Source organism: Mesoplodon bidens, assembly GCF_964165515.1.
Source record: "Mesoplodon bidens genome assembly, chromosome: 16".
Lineage (NCBI taxonomy): Eukaryota > Metazoa > Chordata > Mammalia > Artiodactyla > Ziphiidae > Mesoplodon > Mesoplodon bidens.
The window spans coordinates 15,341,582-15,362,526 of NC_138173.1; the positions used below are offsets into that span (position 1 = coordinate 15,341,582).

The 20,945-nt window shown below is 42.0% G+C and overlaps 1 protein-coding gene across 2 annotated transcripts in view; it reads right to left on the reverse strand.

Moving 5' to 3' along the window:
* The window catches only part of SLCO5A1 (solute carrier organic anion transporter family member 5A1), a 124,409-nt gene that overhangs the window by 29,807 nt on the left and 73,657 nt on the right, over positions 1-20,945 (reverse strand). The gene's annotated exons all lie outside the window — the stretch shown is intronic.

The window sequence follows — 20,945 nt, forward strand, 5'->3', positions numbered from 1 at the left end:
TAAAAGGTCTGAGCACATCCTACTGCTTTCCAGTAGGAAATCTTTTATCTACTTACTTATCCAAGCAGATTGACATGTTAATTGTCCTACTTCCTTTCTTTCCCTTATTTCAAGCATGATCCCCTAGCATTCATTCAATGCTGAAGTTTTTGCTCTAGGTCACAATATTGCTTACCCTTACAGAGTGTGGCTGGATGGAGTCAAAAGGTCTTTATGAAAAATGATATTTGGTGAATTACCAAATATTAAAGCTACTGATGAAATTTTTCCTCTTCACTCCAATTTTTGTCAATATGCAGACATTATCTATTTTGCACATAGACACACAAAATATGCCTAAGCCTAAGGCATCATTTGGAACACGGGAAAACCTTGAACTGGAAGACAGGAGGACAAACTCAGGTGACCCACTCATCAGGAATGTCTCAGGTTCAGGGAACTGCTATTGTGCTGCTATTGCTATTGCGAAGAATCACAACCTGCTTTCGCAGGACCCAGTGCTTGCCCCCATCATAAGACCTGCCACCATCTACTGGGTTTACTTCTCTCTTTCCTGCTAGACTGGAAGGTTCCTGTGCATGGTAGGGACTATATCTTTTTTATCTTCATAGCTTTCTAGCACTTACCAAGGCCTGGTGAATGTATGGATGAATAATTTTGTTGTTTAGAATTTATTACAGGGCTTCCCTGGTGGCGCAGTGTTTGAGAGTCTGCCTGCCGATGCAGGGGACACGGGTTCGTGCCCCGGTCCGGGAGGATCCCACATGCCGCGGAGCAGCTGGGCCCGTGAGCCATGGCCGCTGGGCCTGCGCGTCTGGAGCCTGTGCTCCACAGCGGGAGAGACCACAACAGTGAGAGGCCCGCGTACCCCCCCACAAAAAAAAAGAATTTATTACATAAAATCCTCAAATGACATTCATTTTTGTTTTCAATTATTCCTTGAAATAAGCCATATCTTGTTTTACAAATAGGAGATCTAAGATCTCATTTGGAGTTAAAATAACTTACTAAAATCAGTTTAAAACTGGCACACATGAAATATCTAGACTGACGCCTAAAAAATCTCACTGTTATCAAAATTGACTTGGGCGTTATTAGCAAAAGCTTAACTGCCAAGCCACCACAGGTGACAAAGCGTGGAATGTCAGTAGCCCTGATACCCTCTTTTCTATGGTGAGATCACAATGGTGCAGACTGTCCTACTGTGGTGAATTAAGTTACTATAGACAGATCCTCAGAATCCTAGATGTCCTCATGCTCTTTTCTCTAAATTCTCTGACCCTTTCTGTGTATTCCACATCCAAAGTTTTCTTTAGGTAAGTTGAAAAGTAAATGGTTTGCAAACCTAAAACTATGAATCAGTACAGACTATCACTGTCAGCCATTATGGCTTCCAGGTTCTGCCGTTGTCTCTGGGGAAGGCAGCCGGGGACGGAAGGGGAGGAGAAAGCGGGGTGAGCGCCTAGAAAAGAAGGAAGTACAATTCGTTCTCATGCCCATTCTCTCTCTCTCTCTCTTTCCCTCTCTCCCACCTTTCTCTTTCTGTACACATATACACCACACACACACACACACACACACACACACACACACACACACACTGATGTTAGCTATATGCCAGAAACTGTGATAACTACTGTATGGATAGTATCTCATCTAATTCTCAAAATTGTATGCATTTTGAATTGCTCTGAAATCAGAATGTGCCTGACAATCAATAGGATCTCTACCTTGTGTCATTGTCTAATTAGAAGCATTTTTCTTTCATAGTAACTCAAAATCATGGGGCATCTTACAATGAATGGTGTCTTAGGTTGGAAAGAATACAGAAGTTTCTTTCCACATCCCAGGTGAGGAAACATCTAGTGAGTGATAGAGCAGGGGAATAAACTCAAATTTATTTAACTTTTCCAAATACTATGTTTCTAATCTTATGATACAAAATAAATGTTTTCCTATCACCCAAGCCTAAATATTTTACCCCTTTAAGCTTCCACTCTCCCTTGAAAATATTTTCTTACAGGAAATAAATAACAATTATTGTCAGAGGGGAATAGAAGAAGAGAATATTTTTCAAGTTCGAACCTTGAAGCCAGCAAATTTTAAATGGTCTGAGAATACACAGCACAGTAAGTATACATTTTCACAAACTGCTCATAAATCCACAAAGTATCACAAAATCACAATATTTCATATTTCTCTTTCTCTTTCATAGATCTCACTATCACCCTTGTAAAAAAATCTCAGAAATCCCTTCACCAACTATGAACGAGGTCCATCATTAGAATTAATTTATAGTGCCATTTTTATAATTCGGTGACTGTTTTAAGACAGAGACCAGACTATTTCTTTTGATCCATAATATTTCATAGCATAACATCAAGTCAAATTGTAAAGGATGCCCTGTTCGCTTGGAATTAGGTGGGGCAGCCCGTGTATGTTGACCTGAACAGCATGTGTCACTCAAAGCTACCGGGCACCTGGAGAGAAGCCTATAGGTTGAGTGGCAGGATTTATAGGGGTTCTTCTTTTAATTTTTTTTTTTTTTGGCCATGCCACGTGGCATGTGGGATCTTAGTTCCCAGACCAGGGATCGAACCCACGGCCCCTGCAGTGGAAGCACGGCGTCCTAACCACTGGACTGTCAGGGAGGTCCCAATATCAGGGTTCTTTCAGCAGTTCTCCTGAGGCAGATAGGCTGCTGCAGACGGCCTGTCTACCTCTACCACTTCAGAGGACACAGCGCCGGAAGCAGACCTCTCCGGCCACAGCTTCCTCTGTTGAGGACCCCGTGATGAACACAGTGAGGCTCAGGTGGGACCCCCTGCAGCTCAGCAACAGAGCCTGCTCTGAAACATCTCGCATGACCTTGCTGAAATGATTAATAAAGGCTTTCCAAGGAATTACACATCTCTGAAAACCTAACCTCCATCACTTCAGCCTGGAGACATCAAAATCAAGCTCACACTGAACCTCCAGCAGGGTAAATGGGTCTCATTCAACCACAGTAACACTCTCTGCAACTCTGCCAACACAGGGAAATGCCGTGCAGCACGAGAGAAATATGAGAACCCCAGTCTCAGGGATTCAAGGTCTTGGGAGCACTGAGGGAAAGGTAATAAAAAGGTACATTCAACAGAGAAAACAAGCCCACTTTTCATTTCAGGGTTCTGCAAAGCTCTGGCTGAAATAATACATAAAATCAAATGCCAAGCTGGGTCGTGAAAGGGATTCAAAAATCCAATCAAATGAATATTTCATCCTGTATGGCTTAAAAACCTAAAAGAGCTTTCTGCATCCAGGCAATAAAACCACAAAGGGCAAAAATAACTTGAAATGATGAAATGCAAAATATCAAAGTGTTTACTTCTGTTTTTCACTGGCTCTGGGAAACTTAAGGTGAAACAGCAAAAGTTTAAAACAAATTATTGCAAGAGAAGGGGGGGATTTTGTAGAGGCAATTTTACAGAAGACGAAAGGATCTTATTAACCTTTTCAGTTATCTAAAGAAGCCTCAAAGGAAGACCTTAGTGTTAAGTTACTAGACTCAGTTTCCGTTCAGAGAAGCAAAGCCTACAGATGTGGGCCAGTGCCAAAGACAAAACACTCTTTGGAGGCCCTATGGGGGAGATCCATTTTCCCTCAGCACTTTTCAACATCTCCCCTTTCCATTGTTGTCCAAATCCAGCAGCTCTTGAGCCTTCCCATCGAGAGAGTTGATGGTCATTATGCCCAAGAATAGCTGAGCTACAAAACCTGGCAAAGTTATCCTTCCCCTGGGACAAGTAAGCAGATTTTTCTTTCTTTTTTTTCTTTTTTTTTTTTTTTGGCTGAGTTGGGTCTTCGTTGCTGCACGCGGGCTTTCTCTAGTTGTGGCGCGCGGGAACTACTCTTGGTTGCAGTGCGCAGGCTTCTCATTGCGGTGGCTTCTCTTGTTGCGGAGCACGGGCTCTAGAGTGCAGGCTCAGTAGTTGTAGCACGCGGGCTCAGTAGTTGTGGCGTGCGCGCTTAGTTGCTCCGCGGCATATGGGATCTTCCCGGACCAGGGATCGAACCCTTGTCCCCTGCATTGGCAGGCAGATTCTTTTTTTTTTTTTTTGCGGTACGCTGGCCTCTCATTGCTGTGGCCTCTCCCATTGCGGAGCACAGGCTCCGGACGCGCAGGCTCAGCGGCCATGGCTCACGGGCCCAGCCGCTCCGCGGCATGTGGGATCTTCCCGGACCGGGGCACGAACCCGTGTCCCCTGCATCGGCAGGCAGACTCTCAACCATTGTGCCACCAGGGAAGCCCCAGGCAGATTCTTAACCTCTGCGCCACCAGGGAAATCCAAGCAGATTTTTCAAACTCTATTTATCCAAAAAAATAAATAAAGTTTGAGACAAACTTCTACACACCTAACCATACTTGTTAGAGTGCTTTTGCCCCACTATGGTCACGTGAAAACTTGACTCATTAAAAGCCATGTTGGGCTTCCCTGGTGGCGCAGTGGTTGAGAGTCCGCCTGCCGATGCCGGGGGACATGGGTTCGTGCCCCGGTCCGGGAGGATCCCACATGCCGCGGAGCGGCTGGGCCCGTGAGCCATGGCCGCTGGGCCTGCGCGTCCGGAGCCTGTGCTCCGCACGGGAGGGGCCACAGCAGTGAGAGGCCCGCGTACCACCAAAAAAAAAAAAAAAAAAAAAAAAAAAAAAAAAGCCATGTTAATTCTGCCAAATGAATAAGGAGGACCAGAGCGGCCATTTAATAAAGATCGTCAACTCACTAAATGCTCTGTTTATTCTTTCTTTCTTTTTTTTATTGACAGCTTCGTTGAGCTATAAGTCACATACCATACATACTACTTAAATAAGTGCACCATTCAATGTTTTTTAGTATATTCACAGAGATAAGCAACCATCACCACAATCAGTTTCAGAATATTTTCATGACCCTAGAAAGAAACCTGTACCCATTAGCTATCAAGCTCATTTCTTCCTATGCCCCTTCCTCAGCCCTAGACAACCACTAATTTACTTTCAGTCTCTACAGATTTGCCAATTCTAGATGTTTCATATAAATGGAGTCGTTAAATATGTCTGGCTTCTATCACTTAGCATAATGTTTTCAACACTCATACACACTGTGGCACGTGTCAGTACTTCATCCCTATTTATGGCCAAACAATAATCCATTGTACTAACAGACTACATTTGACTTATCCATTCATCAGTTGATGGACATTTGAGTTGTTTCTATTTTTGGCTATTAGAATAATGTTGCTATGAACATTCATGTGCAAGTTTTTATGTGGACATATGTTTTCATTTCTCTTGGACATATGCCTAGAGATGGAATTTCTGGATCATCTAGTAATTCTATGCTTGAGGAGATGCCAAGCTGCTTTCCAATACAGCTGCATCAGTTGACGCTCCTACTGCCAGTGTGTGAGGTTCCAATTGCTCCACATCTTCACCAGCATTTGTTATTTCCACAAATAATATTTGATTACAGACATCCAAGCGGGTGTAAAGTGGTATCTCATTATAATTTTGATTTGTATTTCCCTGATAACTAATAAGATTGAGCATCTCTTCATGTGGCCATTTGTACATCCTCTTTGGAGAAATATCAATTCAGATCCTTTGCCCATTCTTTTTATTTTTTATTATTATTATTATTATTTTTTGCGATACACGGGCTTCTCACTGCTGTGGCCTCTCCCGTTGCAGAGCACAGGCTCCAGATGCGCAGGCTCAGCAGCCATGGCTCACAGGCCCAGCCGCTCCATGGCATGTGGGATCCTCCCAGACCGGGGCACGAACCCGCGTCCCCTGCATCGGCAGGCGGACTGTCAACCACTGCGCCACCAGGCAAGCCCCTACTCTTGTATCTTGCAATCTCACTAAACTCATTTACTAGTTCTAATAATTTTTTAGTGCACTCCTTAGGATTTTCTTTATACAAGGTTGCGTAAATCTATGAATAGAGATAGTTTTACATCTTTCTTTCCAATCTGGATGTCTTTTATTTCATTCTCTTGCCCTACTTTCCTGGCTAGAATCGCCAGTGCAATGATGAATAGAAGTGCCAAGAGCAGACATCCTTGTCTTGTTCCTGATCCTAAGAGGAAAGCATCCATTCTTTCATCACTAAGTATGATGTGGATTTCTTGTAGATGCCCTTTATTGCATTGTTTTTAAACCTCCAATCATTTAAATAGTAGTTGAGCTAAAATTCATTTTTGTGTTATTTACAAATATGTTAGGTATAACTTACAGAAAGCTCATAAAAATATATAATTTTTAAAACATATATTTAATTTAACAGAAAACATTTACTGAGTAGCTACTATGTCTTGGCTCTGTTCCAGACTCTGAAGGTACTTAGTGAATAAAGCTGACAAAAAACCCTGCCCTCACTGAGTTTACAATCTACTGTGGGGAAAAGAGACAATAAACAATAAACCAATAACTGTAAGCAAACTGTATTGAATGTTAGAAGGTAAAAAAGCACCGCAGAGAAAAATGTTCAGCCTAGCAAGGAAAATCAGGAGTTCTGGGAGAGGAGTTGCATTTTTAAGTGGGGCACACTGGGTAGGGTCTCATTGACAAGGGACCATTTGAGCAAACACTTGGAGGAAAGGAAGTACAGCATGCATAGAAAATAAAGGATCCCCCAATTACACACTGTTTTCATCTATCCATTAAAATAAGTTTACTGAGAGCCAAGATTATTAAAGGTCAGAACATTTTATAACTAGAAGAAAATTCAAAAATTAAACTCACTTGCTTGCTGAATGAGATAGCTTAAGGCAGAAAAACTAAGAACTTTGGACAAAGCAGGGACAGTTGAGATGGAAATGTTAACCAGTTCGCTATACAGCCTGCACTTTTTTTTTTTTTTTTTTTTTTTTTTTTTTTTTTTTGCGGTACGCGGGCCTCTCACTGTTGTGGCCTCTCCCCTTGCAGAGCACAGGCTCCGGACGCGCAGGCTCAGCAGCCATGGCTCACGGGCCCAGCCGCTCCGCGGCATGTGGGATCCCCCCAGACTGGGGCACGAACCCGCGTCCCCTGCATCGGCAGGCGGACTCCCAACCACTGCGCCACCAGGGAAGCCCCAGCCTGCACTTTTAAAATAAAGATGTTTTGTTTCAAATGACATACATAATTCCACAGGTAAAGAAATCCACAAAATAAGTTTTATGAATGGAAACATAATCTAGTAATCTAATGGTCTGAGTATCTTTGGAGTACACCAAACCTACTGTTTATGAGAACTTAGGTTTCAGAAATCCATTAATTAATCACTTTATAAAAATAGCCATTGGGGGGCTTCCCTGGTGGCGCAGTGGTTGAGAGTCCGCCTGCCGATGCAGGGGACACGGGTTCGTGCCCCGGTCTGGGAGGATCCCACATGCCGCGGAGCGGCTGGGCCCATGAGCCATGGCCGTTGAGTCTGCATGTCCGGAGCCTGTGCTCCGCAACGGGAGAGGCCACAGCATTGAGAGGCCCGCATATCGCAAAAAAAATAATAAATAAATAGCCATTGGGTTGAAAGCAATAGAAAAGAAACAGATGACATGGTTCTTGTGTGCCTTCCTAATGCAATAACAAGCCCCATCAACCGATGCGTCTCGAAATCTCTCAGCAAAATAGTCTCTTTCCCTCATTGTTCAGACCTTATCTACTCTTAGTGTTGAAGAATAAAATCACACATTTTCAAATAAAACTTCTCTTTGGAAAGCAACAATAGATCTTCAAAAGCTAAAAGAATAAGAAAATGCAATAAAGATTTTAAACTTCACCCCAAAGGATACAAGTGAACCAGCAAATGAAAAAAAATACAGTGTAGCAAACAACAATCAATGCAATGTACCTCCCGACTAATAGCCACTGGCTCCTCTCCCAGTATCATGGTCACTGGCTCACTTTCAAGCCCAGATATTACACTAGGGGGCGCTCCACCAGGTTCAAAGGTAGCCCTGTATCTTTTCACATTTTTCTTTTCACCAAAATGAAGGATATGCAAGGCACATGCCAAACGCAGTGGTTTTTTACTCAAAGCTGGAGAGGAGTAGCTGACATCTCAAACAACTGGGTTGGAACTGAAAGCAACCATTAAAGACGGGGAAGTGGACGGAACAAAAAAAAGAAGGCAATTTAACAGATGCGACTCAAGTTTCAGCCTGTTAGAGCAGGAAAGAACGCTGTGTTTTAGTATTTACTAGCATGTGTTTTAGAGCAGCGGTCCCCAACCTTTCTGGCACCAGGGACCAGTTTCGTGGAAGACAATTTTTCCACAGATGAGGGGTGGTGAAGGGATGTTTTCAGGACAGTTCAAGTGCATTACATTTATGGTGCACTTTATTTCTATTATTATTACATTGTAACATATAATGAAATAATTGTACAACTCACCATAATGCTGACAGGAGGCGGAGCTCAGGCGGTAATGCAAGCCATGGGGAGCGGCTGTAAGTACAGATGAAACTACGCTCGCTCGCCCGCGGCTCACCTCCTACTGTGCGGCCCGGTTCCTAACAGGTCACAGACTGGTACCGGTCCGTGGTCTGGGAGTTGGGGACCCCTGTTTTAGAGATTACTAACATTTTCAAAGTTATTCCCACATAATATAAAATTAATTGTTTGGGGGGTTTTATTTGTCTGTTATCATAGAACCACAGAATTTGGGAGTTTACTCCAGAGATGACTACCTATCCCCTGATGACGACCCTTCTTTCTTGAAGGTTATGACCCTAAGATGGGCTGGGAGCACATACCATTGGGCAAAATTCTACCGGGCAGATATTTTATATTAACACAAAATTTCTACTGACACCTTATTCCGAGATTCTTGGGACTCTGATCTAAAAACAAATAAAGACTTATCTACTATTAACTGTCAGCTCTAAAATTGCACCTGATGCCTTTACAATACTTGAGGCAACTGTAACTTTGTTTCCTTAATTATCTTAAACATGCTTCCTAAAAATCTTCAATTAATGTGTAGAATGCTTTGTCCAGCAAAGTTAATGCCAATGACTCTGTTCAAATAAATAAAAGTACAAATTGATAGTTTGCTGATATATATACTATATATATATGTATATATATATATATATATATCTTGTAACTACACCTATCAACCTATTGATTACATGAATAACTATCTCTGAGAACAAGGCTAAAATAAGAACAATAACAAAAAACTTGTAATGTCACAAATACAGATGTGCTATGGGAAAATCTTATCAAAGGATATGGACAATTACATAGCTACTCCAGGTCTGAATGATTCCACCAAGTTCAACTGCATTTCCAGAAGGGTTTGGTATTTAAACAGAATATATTTCAAACAAATTTAAGGAAGATATGGCAAAATAATATTGAACTATTCTATACAAAACAATTATACACAAATCGTTCCTTGCACAGGTAAGAGAAGTATGCACTTATAATGTTTTTAAATATCCGCTTTAATCAAAAAACCAACAGAAATTATATTCATCTTTATTGCAAATAGAAACATAAGAAAAAATTCAATACAATGACTTTTTTTTTTGACCACGCCACGCGGCTTACGGGATCTTAGTTCCCTGGACCAGGGATTGAACCCGGGCCCACGGCAGTGAAGGGGCCGGGTCCTAACCACTGAACTGCCAGGGAACTCTCTCAATACGACTTGAAAAAAAATTAACCGTTAGCCTGAAATCTAATCAGTCGAACAGTAACAAATGCAAATAACCCCATGTTCTACCTTCTAGCCAATGGAAAGATGCCACAATGAGAAGTTGAACCTGACAGCAAAGCAAATTTTCTGTGGTCCATGATGAGATGGTCAGGTTACAAGAGGACATCACTTCCACTTCTAATAATGTCTAAGCACATGTTTCATTATTTAGCTGAAAAGAGTAAGGTGTTTCCTGCCTGTGTGGTATAACTATATCGGGCCATACTTAAGAGCCAAGATATTCATTAGGTCCGGACATGATTTCTACGAGTTAACAGCATCTCTGAGGAAATGAGAAATGGTGACATGAGCTGGGAGTCAGAACAGTTTGTCTCCAGCCCCAGTGTGCCACTACCTGTGAGGCCGTGAACCCTTCAGTTAGTGCCTATACCTTTACTTACCTATCAACAAAATGGACAATATTATACTCCAGCCCCTACTTTCCTCCCTTCCTCATCTCTTTCAATAATACTCCTGGTTCTCCTGTCCTATTATGGAGAATGGAATATTTGATGAATAGAGATGAAAGCCAGGGTCGTTCTCATTAATAATTAATACTTGTGTTGCTCTTTACACTTAATAAGTCATTTTTAAACTTTTTAAAACTTCAACAGCCCTGTAAAATGGCTATGATTACACCATTTCACAACTAGTAAGACTGAGACCAGAGAAATTAGTTAACTCACCCAAGGAGGCAAATAAATGGGCAGAGATTGAACACAGACCTGATGACTCCAAAATTCACCACCTTTCTCTTATAAGATGTTGACTCACTGCAAAGCAGATAGGGATCACCTCACTTTAGTAGGGTAGGAACCTGCTAAAACAGGACCACGCTCAATAAAAAGTTCCTGAGTTCTTAAAAGGAGAGACTGAATCATCAAGCTACCTTACTCTTCGATAGTCCCTCCATAAAAAGCAAAAAGTGTGGCAGTTCAACCTCAGTTCCATCACACACACCAAAGGAGAAAAAAAATCAATATATCTGTAAAAGAAATTTAAAGTGCCAGGGAAAGGTATTACATATATCCAGAGTAAGATGGTAAGACAATAACTAACTTGAATGCCTAGAAAAAGAAGTTGCTCACAAAAATCAGAGGATTTTGTGAGGTTGGGGGTGGGGTAGGGGAGACAGTAGGAGGTCTGTTAGTTGAGCTTTGGTGAAAGCTTGTCTAATTCAATCCCTCGTTCCCAAGATGAGACTGAGGGCCAGAGAGGTTAATGTTTACCTTCAGTCATTCATCAGATCCACTGGGTGTTATCTTGGATGTGATTTAACCAAGGACGTGACGCACTTGTTAGCGGAAATGCTTTTACATTTGCTCCTGACACTTCATTCTTTCCCCTGGGTTTTCAGTCCTTTAGAAAAGCTCCCTAATCTTTCTCAGTTCAACTTTTATACAAAAATGAATCCTGCTCTGTGAACAGAATGTAGTTTTTTTTTTTTTTTTTTTTTTGCGGTATGCGGGCCTCTCACTGTTGTGGCCTCTCCCGTTGCGGAGCACAGGCTCCGGACGCGCAGGCCCAGCGGCCATGGCTCACGGGCCCAGCCGCTCCGCGGCATGTGGGATCTTCCCAGACCGGGGCACGAACCTGCGTCCCCTACATCGGCAGGCGGACTCCCAACCACTGCGCCACCAGGGAAGCCCAGAATGTAGTATTTTTTGATAACTAAAGCTCTCAAGGGAGCTCTGGGCCATTCTGAACCTCAGTGATCATCAAGGGGCGATGAATGTAGATGTAGAAATCTGGAGAAAACTGATCTGAATGCCCTCTGAGCCCAGAAAATCCCTTAGAAGTGACGTTTGTCTTTATACGTGTGTGTGTTTGCACACGCGTGCATGCACTCGTGCACGGGCACACAGAAAAGAAACCCCAGACGTAAGGACTCTGTTATTAATCATCAAAGATAGGTGAAACGAAAACATGTCATCTAACTGAGAGATCTGATCAACTGACGTTTCACTGCACTATGCTCAAACATGAAAATTAAAACACTTAAAATGTATTTCTCCGTCCTAAGAGTAGTGAAAAATAGACTTATTTCAGGTTGAAAAATAAAGGAGAATAAATAAATCAGAGATATAAAGATTTATCCCTAGCTCAACACTGATTCAACTGAAATCAGTTTCACATACAATGTGTTTCACTCTTAAAGCAATTGCACTGTTATCATTTACATTACATCTCCAAGCCTCCATCAGTTCAGATGAAATAATCCTTCAGCCTTCATGTTAATATCAGGTCTCTTGCCTTCTCTTTCATTTTTCCCACTACCTTTAGCCATTTTTCTCTTTTCTTACCCTTCGAATCAATTTCTCCCAGGTAATCTTTCCAATGAATGTTTCCACATATCCTAAGTCCTAGCTTCATTCTTTTGTCTTAGATTCATTTTCATGAGAGTATCTCATCAAGTGAGAACTGCAGTTATTACTAGAAGCTACTTTCCAGGCACTGTGCTAAGCACACCATCTACATCCCCTCATTTAATCATCACACCTCTTTCCTAAAAGTTAAGGAACTTGTCCAAGGACACAGGCAGCCCACTGGGGTCACTATACTGTAAGGTGCTTGAGGATGGGATCCCTCTGTGTTCTCATCGTGGTTTTTCCAGCACCTAGCACAGTGCCAGGCCCATAGAAGAAGCTCTATAAATATTTGTGCATGGATGGCCAATGGATGGATGGATGGATGAAGAGAAAGAGCAGGAATTTCAACAAGATCTGCCTCCCTCCAAACCTGTACTATATGTCTTACCCAATACATTAAAAGTTGGAGGGGAAAGAATTAGTGCAATAAAAATTCTAAGCTATAAGCAGCTTCTCTGTGGACCAGCTCAATCTATACATTGTGGACCTGTATTATGGGCTGCTTCGGTGTATAGCTTACAAAAATTGCTCTGTACACCTTGGTTTTAGCTACTCTATGCTGGAGAGAGTAGGGCCTCCACAGCAGTACTGTGGGGAGGACTGAAAATGATGCACAGACAGCCCCTCTCTATCCCTGTGCCCAGCTAAGAGTGGGATCTAACAAAGGTCCCAGGCTTCTACCATCACAGCACAGGCCCATACTGAAGGAAAGACTCCAAGTTTATGTGGATTCCCAAAAGCTATCCAGATTTTTCAAAGGGTTTTCAGAAAGATTTTCTCTGTTGATCTTTGTAACAATCTGCTAAATCTTGGCAGGGGTAGGGGGTAAGGACTGAGTATTATATGACAAATAGAGTCATGAGCTCTCAGTCTCCCTCACCTGGCTGGAATTAGTTTCTCTGCCAGGATAAAGCCAAACTGAGAGAACTGTGTGCCTGTGAAAGACATGAGCAAGGCCTCTGATGCTGCTACAGTGCAGGACAGAGTGTAGAGTATGCCAACTTTGGGGTAAGAGAAGGGGAAATACTAATATAACATACTGATGCATATTTATTTATTGCATACATAATACTCATATTTACTTACATATTCAAACAGAAACGAAAGAGGGAGGAACAAAGAAAATGCCACCTGTAGAGGAAGAGAGAGAATTGGAGCAAACCAGGATGAAAGCAAGGCTTCTCTGAATGTCCTTTGTTTTATGGTTTTGACTTTCAAATCATATAAATGTCTTACATAATTTAAAAAAACAAATTTAACTTAAAAATAGAAAAATAAAGTAATCCCTAAAAACTGAAAACAAATTAAAGCAAATAAATCTCCACAGCATATCGGGTTGTGGGCATAACCAAACAGAGAAGAATTATTTCAAATAACTAGGTCACAGTATTTTGCAAATCCCTAAGAGATAGCCTATGGACAGAAAGAACCACAAAGATGTCTAAAACTGCATTTCATATTTCATAGTTAGTAAAAACACTGATAGTTGGTTTGAAACCATTATACATACACACACACACTTGGATACAGTAATTATGTAAAAGTTATTAGGAAGAAAGACTTTCAGTATTAGAGCAAAGAGATACAATATCAAAGAAGTTAAGTAATAACCTGTAATCTTACATTTGAAGTGGAAATATCAATATAACTTCATGATTTGTTTTCCTCTTTTTATTAAAAACAAAAAGACCTAGAAACAATGACAATCTTGTAGCAACGAGCACACCCAGTGCCCAGATGGTGATCTCCAAAGATCACTTTCCTCTAAAAGGAACCAAGACTCCTTGGAGAAGTGTGACTGATCCCAGGTCTAGGGCAGGAAACCATAAAAACTACTGAGGTCATCCAAATGTTGCAGATGCTAGCTTGAAGGGGCTCCCAGTGGCCAAAGACTGAACAACTGGAGCATCAGAAAGAATAATGGGGCTTCCCTGGTGGCACAGTGGTTGAGAGTCCACCTGCCGATGCAGGGGACATGGGTTCGTGACCCGGTCCGGGAAGATCCCACATGCCGCGGAGCAGCTGGGCCCGTGAGCCATGGCCGCTGAGCCTGCGCGTCCGGAGCCTGTGCTCCGCAACGGGAGAGGCCACAGCAGTGAGAGGCCCGCGTACCGCAAAAAAAAAAAAAAGAATAATGATTGCGGTAGATTAAAGTATATCAAACATATAAAAAGCCATGTGTTCATTATATTTTTTTTTTTTTTTTTTTGCGGTACGCGGGCCTCTCACTGTTTTGGCTTCTCCCGTTGTGGAGCACAGGCTCCGGACGCGCAGGCCCAGCAGTCATGGCTCACAGGCCCAGCCGCTCCATGGCATGTGGGATCCTCCCAGACCGGGGCACGAACCCGCGTCCCCCGCATCGGCAGGCGGACTCTCAACCACTGCGCCACCAGGGAAGCCCCATTATATTTTTTAAAATTTACTGGTCACTATACCAATTTGCTAGAACAAAATTTTTTACTCTGATAATTGGTAAATAAAGAGAAAGAATCACAAAAGAAATAATGGTTTGGAGAACTGGCCAGACAGGAGGCTGGTCATTTGGGAAACTGACTTAGAGCAATTCAAAGAGAGAGAGAGATGGGGAGACAGAGAGACAGAGAGACAGAGACAGAGACTGATTGATGATGCAGTATGTTGTGAACTTTCCTTCCCAACACCTCCTGCTTATCTGCTGCCCTAGAAGATTTCTGCCACTTTACTCCTATGATCCGGACTAAAATAGTCACTCCTTACAATTTCATTTGAATGTATTACTTCTCTTAACAGGTGAGATTTAGCAAAATGCCTTTGAATACCACTGTAAATTAGACTAATACAATGTTTGTTTTAAATCAGAAAAACTAACAAAACTCTTTAATGGGGATTTAAATTTAACACAGTCTTACAACACGAAAAGGGGGAACCAATTTGTATTGAGCACCTATGACTATATACCAAATGTTTTAAGATATCATTATCTCATTTAACTTTTGTCAGTAGCCCTAGGAGAGGATCATTCACATTTTACAAATGAGAAACTGAGAGAGAGTGGTTAAGGGACTTGGCTAAAGTCATGCGTTTAGTTAAGGGACAGAGCTGGGCTTCAAAGAGAAATCCGTGAACTACATCACACTCCTCACCTAAAAGAAAAAGAGATCACATGCATGCTGGACGTGGTCGAAGTCTGTGGTGATGCACCATTACTAAAAATACCGCAGTGATGAATTGCTCATTAACTATTTCCCTTGTAAGAAAATCATGTAACTCTACAGGGAGATGTAAGAATAAGTTCATTTGGTAGTTGTGGCCTTGGGAAAATTATTTAATCTAAGATTTTTCAAGAAGGAAGAAGTCATAGAGTTCATTCTAGTCCAAATTATTGTTTTCTAGATTAGAAAACAGACCTGGAGAGAAACAGTGATAAGCCTAAAACCAAACAATGGGTTAGCGGCATGAGGGCAAAGACACTCTCCACCTTAGGTACCACTGTAGCCCTTGGGGAGCCCTCGGGGAGCTCTGAGAGGTAACATAGCCCTTGGGGTACAGAGGTAACTGTAGCCCTCAGGGAGTTCTGAGAGGTAACGTCAGAAGGCCTGAGCCATCCTACGGAATTAAGAGAGTGTGTGTGCAGGACAATTTAAAATTTACTTTAATTAATTTATTTATTTTTGGCTGCGTTGGGTCTTCGTTGCTTTGCATGGGCTTTCTCTAGTTGCGGCCAGCGGGGGCTACTCTTCATTGCAGTGTGTGGGCTTCCACTGTGGTGGCTTCTCTTGTTGTGGAGTACGGGCTCTAGGCGCACAGGCTTCAGTAGTTGTGGCACGCAGGCTTAGTTGCTCCGCGGCATGTGGGATCTTCCCGGACCAGGGCTCGAACCCGTGTCCCCTTCATTGGCAGGTGCATTCTTAACCACTGCACCACCAGGGAAGTCCCCAGCATCCTTTATTGATGACAGTGAGCATGATGGTTCTGTACATGTAGGTGCTAAGACCCCCTGGAGAGTTCTACCGTTGAGACTGTACAGAGCAAGAACCTATGTGACCAGCAAAATACAGAAGAAATAAAAATATAAGAAGTATTTTAAAATATAAAAAGTATTTCAAAAATATAAAAAGCTCCAGCTGAGACTCCATGTGGACTCTGCTTCCTGGGTGTTCCCTGCACATGTCACTGGTGCCTGAGATAAGAGAGAAAGTGGGTCCTGCTGTGCCCTTCAGAGACGGCCTGTGGATGCAAAGTCCATTCTTACTTTGTTTGTTTGTTTTGGGCTTGCGGGATCTTAGCTCCCCAGCCAGGGATCAAACCCATGACCCCTGCAGTGGAAGCGTGGAGTCCTAACCACTAGACCACCAGGGAAGTCCCAGTCCATTCTTACTTTAATGCTGTAGTTGCGTAGTATCCATGTGTAGCAGTTGTCATTTTGGGTCCTCTGAGGCTTCTTAAGCAACTCAACCCTGCCTAACCGCCACCATGAGTGCATTGGCTAAGAACCGGCCACACGGTAAGCACTCAAACATGTCTTAAATTAATTGGTTAATGAACAAACAGAATCTGAGTATCCTCACATACTGTCCACTACAATCTTCTACCAAAGTTCTAATTGGCATTGAAGAAAAACTAATGTAATTCGGTGTGATAAATACCTCTCTGCTCAAAAAAACCTATCATTGTCTCTCTGAGTTTCTAACAGCCTCTGTTCATCTCAAGATTGTTTAACATTACAGAAGGGAGAAGACTCTAGCAGCTGCTGCAGGATATTGGTTTGCAGGGGACCTTCCTCTTCTCTCGAGTTTAACTGTGGTGTTCATACATCTCGCAGAGCCAAACCTCATCACCTGACCTTGGAAATGGCCAGTGATGCTACAGTACATCCACACCTAATACAGTCTATCTGCATTTAAAAGGTTAATTTTAACGTTAAAAAAATCTTTGTATACATTTATAAAATTAGTACAAAATGAACTTTAAAAACTATCTCATAGAAGAACGGGTCTAGAAAAGCTGTGAATGCTCTCAGAAGAATGAAACCAATCAAAGCATGTTCATGCTTCACTTGCATCTAAAGACGCAACAAATCTGAGGCTGCAATTTGAGTTTAGGGGCACCGCCTTGACTCTCATCAATGACTCAAAATCAGTGGTTGAAGAGAGGTGGCAAATATTTGGTTAATTAGAAAGCAATAAAAATTACAGTCTATTTTTAAAAATCACACCCCAACCTAATCTCCTTATCTTTTCAAGACACAGAAAAAAAGTATTGGGTTGGCCAAAAATTCATTCAACTCAAACAGACTTTTTGGTCAACCCAGTATCTTGATTATTCTCCAGTGAAAAACAGAATAGAGTTTTCCAAGGCTATTTCCGTTGTAAAGACAAACGAATGGCTAACTCTTCATAATTCTGCACACAAAGGGTGGGATCCCAGGAAAGCCAAGGTGATGCTGAGAGACCACAGTGCTCTAAAAACAAATGTTGTTGACCATGGTTTGGTGGCAAAGTAGAATCTTAGACTATCATTTCTCCAGAAATAGTTAAAAAAAAAACCCACCAACTGACTGGAAATTATGACAATAGAATATGCCTATTATAGTATTTCAATAAAAATCACATATGCACATTTATATACTCCAAGGAGTACAAGACTCCAGCCTCCTGGCTCTTACTGTTTGCACGTCTTCAAGCAAGTTATTTAAACCTCTCTGGACCTTTGTTTCCTCATCTGGAAAATGGGCATAATCAATAATACCTACTGCATAGGCATTAGTTACATGGATTAAATGATGTTTTACGTATAAAAATACTTAGCATCTTCTACTTAGCGAACACTCAACAAATATTATCAGTCATTTTATTACCATCACTATTATTACAGAGGTTTCATTCTCAGACCTGCTCAAGACGCAGGACTTCAAATGTCAGGTGCTGTCATCATCATCAGAAATAATTTTATTTCCTAGAATACATGATTGAGTTATATATTTCAATTTATACTGCTGTACCTATTGAAGTTAGGTAAGCTCTGGAAGAAATCATTATTTACTACTTCATTTGATCCTGACAACAACACTGACCCCGAGAGAGGGGAGATATTATCCTCATCAGACAGATAAAGTTCAGTTTCAGCTGAAGTTCAGGGAGTTAAGTGACCTGCCCAAAGTCACAGAGTTGGTGACCAGCAGGGCAGAGTTCATGACGGCTCCGTCTAACTCCTCCTGCAAGGCTTTTCCCGCTATTTCAGGCTTTTCCAAAATATCAACTTCATAATATTTCATTTCATTCAATAAATGTGACCCTAAGTGAGTCAGCAGAAGACCATAAACAGGGAGGGTGCAGCGTGACCACAGATCCACTGTTGCACAGAAACGAACACCAGTGGGCTGAAGGTGTTTTAGTGACACACTCATGAGTGTCACCACCTCCTCTCAGGGCACAGGGGCCCCCAATGTGATGACGAGACAAGCCCAGTGGTGCTGAAGGTGCCCCCGCAGCAACACCTGAAAGCATTCATCTCTCCACCACCGCCCAGCCCACCTCCCACCTGCTTGCCTTTAGAGCCCTCTCATGTCTGTCCGAGGAAAGCTTTTTTGGGGCCGGGGGTGCTGGCTGGAGCCAGAACAAGCCTCAGCCTTCCCTGCTCTTTGCCTTTGTTCAAGTCGGTCGTGCACAGAGAGCAAACGCCTTTCCTCCAAACTCCAAACGGTCCAATTCTACTTCTCCCTAAAAGCCTGGTTAAAAGCCATTTCCGCCATGACATGCAGCCGACAGCCAAAATAATCTCTGTAGCCCACAGCTTCCATTCCTTTATTTAAACAGCTTTCTCTAAACTTATTTTGTAAGCTGTCTCTCTCCTCTTAGATCTGTAAGCAACTTAAGGTCCAGGTTTGAGCCTTTATATCTGCCCCGCCCTGTGTCCACCCACCTACACACACACACACAAACACACACACACAGCACACACAACACTCAACACACACACAATACACACAACACACACACAACACACACATACACACGACACACACAGGCAACACACACACAACACACAACACACACCCACACAACACACACACACCACAACACACAACACACACACACAGCACAGCACCATGCCCGGGGTCGGTATTCAATGGCTATGAGAGAGGGCGAGTGAGCAAAGGCCCATCTTTGATACACGTACGGAGCTTCATCTCTACCATATGATACACGTACGGAGCTTCATCTCTACCACTATAACACAACACAAGCAAACTGCTATGGAGGGTCAGGTAATTTTTTTTAAATGAAGAAAGAACTTTAACTTGAAAACTTTGTCAGAGGAGAAATTTAAACTTTTTAAATTCATCTTCAGATACACTTCCTAATTCTCCATGTCACTTATGTGCATGGAACGGGGTTTAAATACAAAAGATTAAATGAAATAAGTCCTTAAAAAATACAAATCTCTGCTTAGAGAGTAAGAAGGATTCAATTGATACAAATTCAAAAAATCAAGGTAAGTTTTAAAAAGAAGTATCATCCCTGTTTAAGTTTACTGTAATATGACAGGCCACCCTCTACTCTTAATCAATCTGAGTATCTCTTGACTATTATTATTTGTTATCTGTCTGGAAAGGAAGGAAAAAGTATGTGAGCTGGAAATGAAAGGCCTTTTATCAAAACACCAAAGGCTACCAAACATTGTATAAATTGCATTGGCAATGATCAAAAACAAAAAAAGCTCCTGATGACAAAACCAGAATGGCATTGGCACTGTGTGATACTGCTTCTTTTTAACCCGGATGTTGGAACGTGGGATGAACAAATTCCGTGATTTAGCTTTATTCAGTCGTTTACCCTCTTCACCAAGGAGGCCACACTCAGTGACCACTGCCTTGACCACATCACTGTGGAACTCTGCAGCCCAAGACCCCAGGTCCACAGAAAGTTGTCTATCTAGCCTCTGCCTCAACCAGTCATTAAGAGATGGCCTTGGTCAATAGGGGTTCAATACACATCAGTTCCTACCCAGCTCAGCACTGGACCACAGCCTGGTAACTCTCATGGTCCAAATGGTGCATCTGGAGGGAAATGGGATGATCCAGAAGGTTCTGCTCCCTAGCCTGGCTGGAACAGGGACACACAGGCTGAACTAGCAGTGATTCCTGATGTGTGTCCTGAAGAACACTATTCATGAGAAAGAATGCCTTAAAGAAATCAGATTTCATGGTCAAATAAATTTGGGAGAGACTGTACTTTGAACTTTCCTTTGGGAGTTTCACAATGCACATTGGTATATTAAGGGTTATGAAAAGTCCAGCAGCAAAGGACTCTGTAATGCTTTGTTTAACTCAACAAGCCCCTAATTTATTTGACTATGAACCTTCTTTCCAGTAACACCTCTAATATTGAAACTTAGGGTGGGAAATACTGAGACCACATTTGACAGTTACATGGCTTCAGATCTAACAACAAGACAACTCATGGTTTCCCTGACCAAGAATTGTTGCTCAACAAAGGTTAGTGTAAGAATTAAACAAAAAATGGGATGTTCAGGATTTCTGACAACCAAATTATAATGTAATCTGTAAATTTTACCTTAATATAAGCAAAACATATATTATTTAAAACCAACAGAAAAAAACAGATTTATAGGTGACAATTACAATGTCCATAGCAGTATACTCTCTATAAAAAGATTTGCTATCATGGACCCACAACCCAGTATGTATGTCTTTTTATGGGTAAAATGAAATAGAGAACAAAATGATTACCCAAATAGTTCAACTTCTCTTTCTATACAATAATATAATTTTGTCCACTAATTTTCAGATAATCCAAGCTTGCTGGGTTTGAATGTGGAAGTGGAGGAGAAAAGTGGGAGCCGGCCATTGCAAAAGCTCTTGTAATTC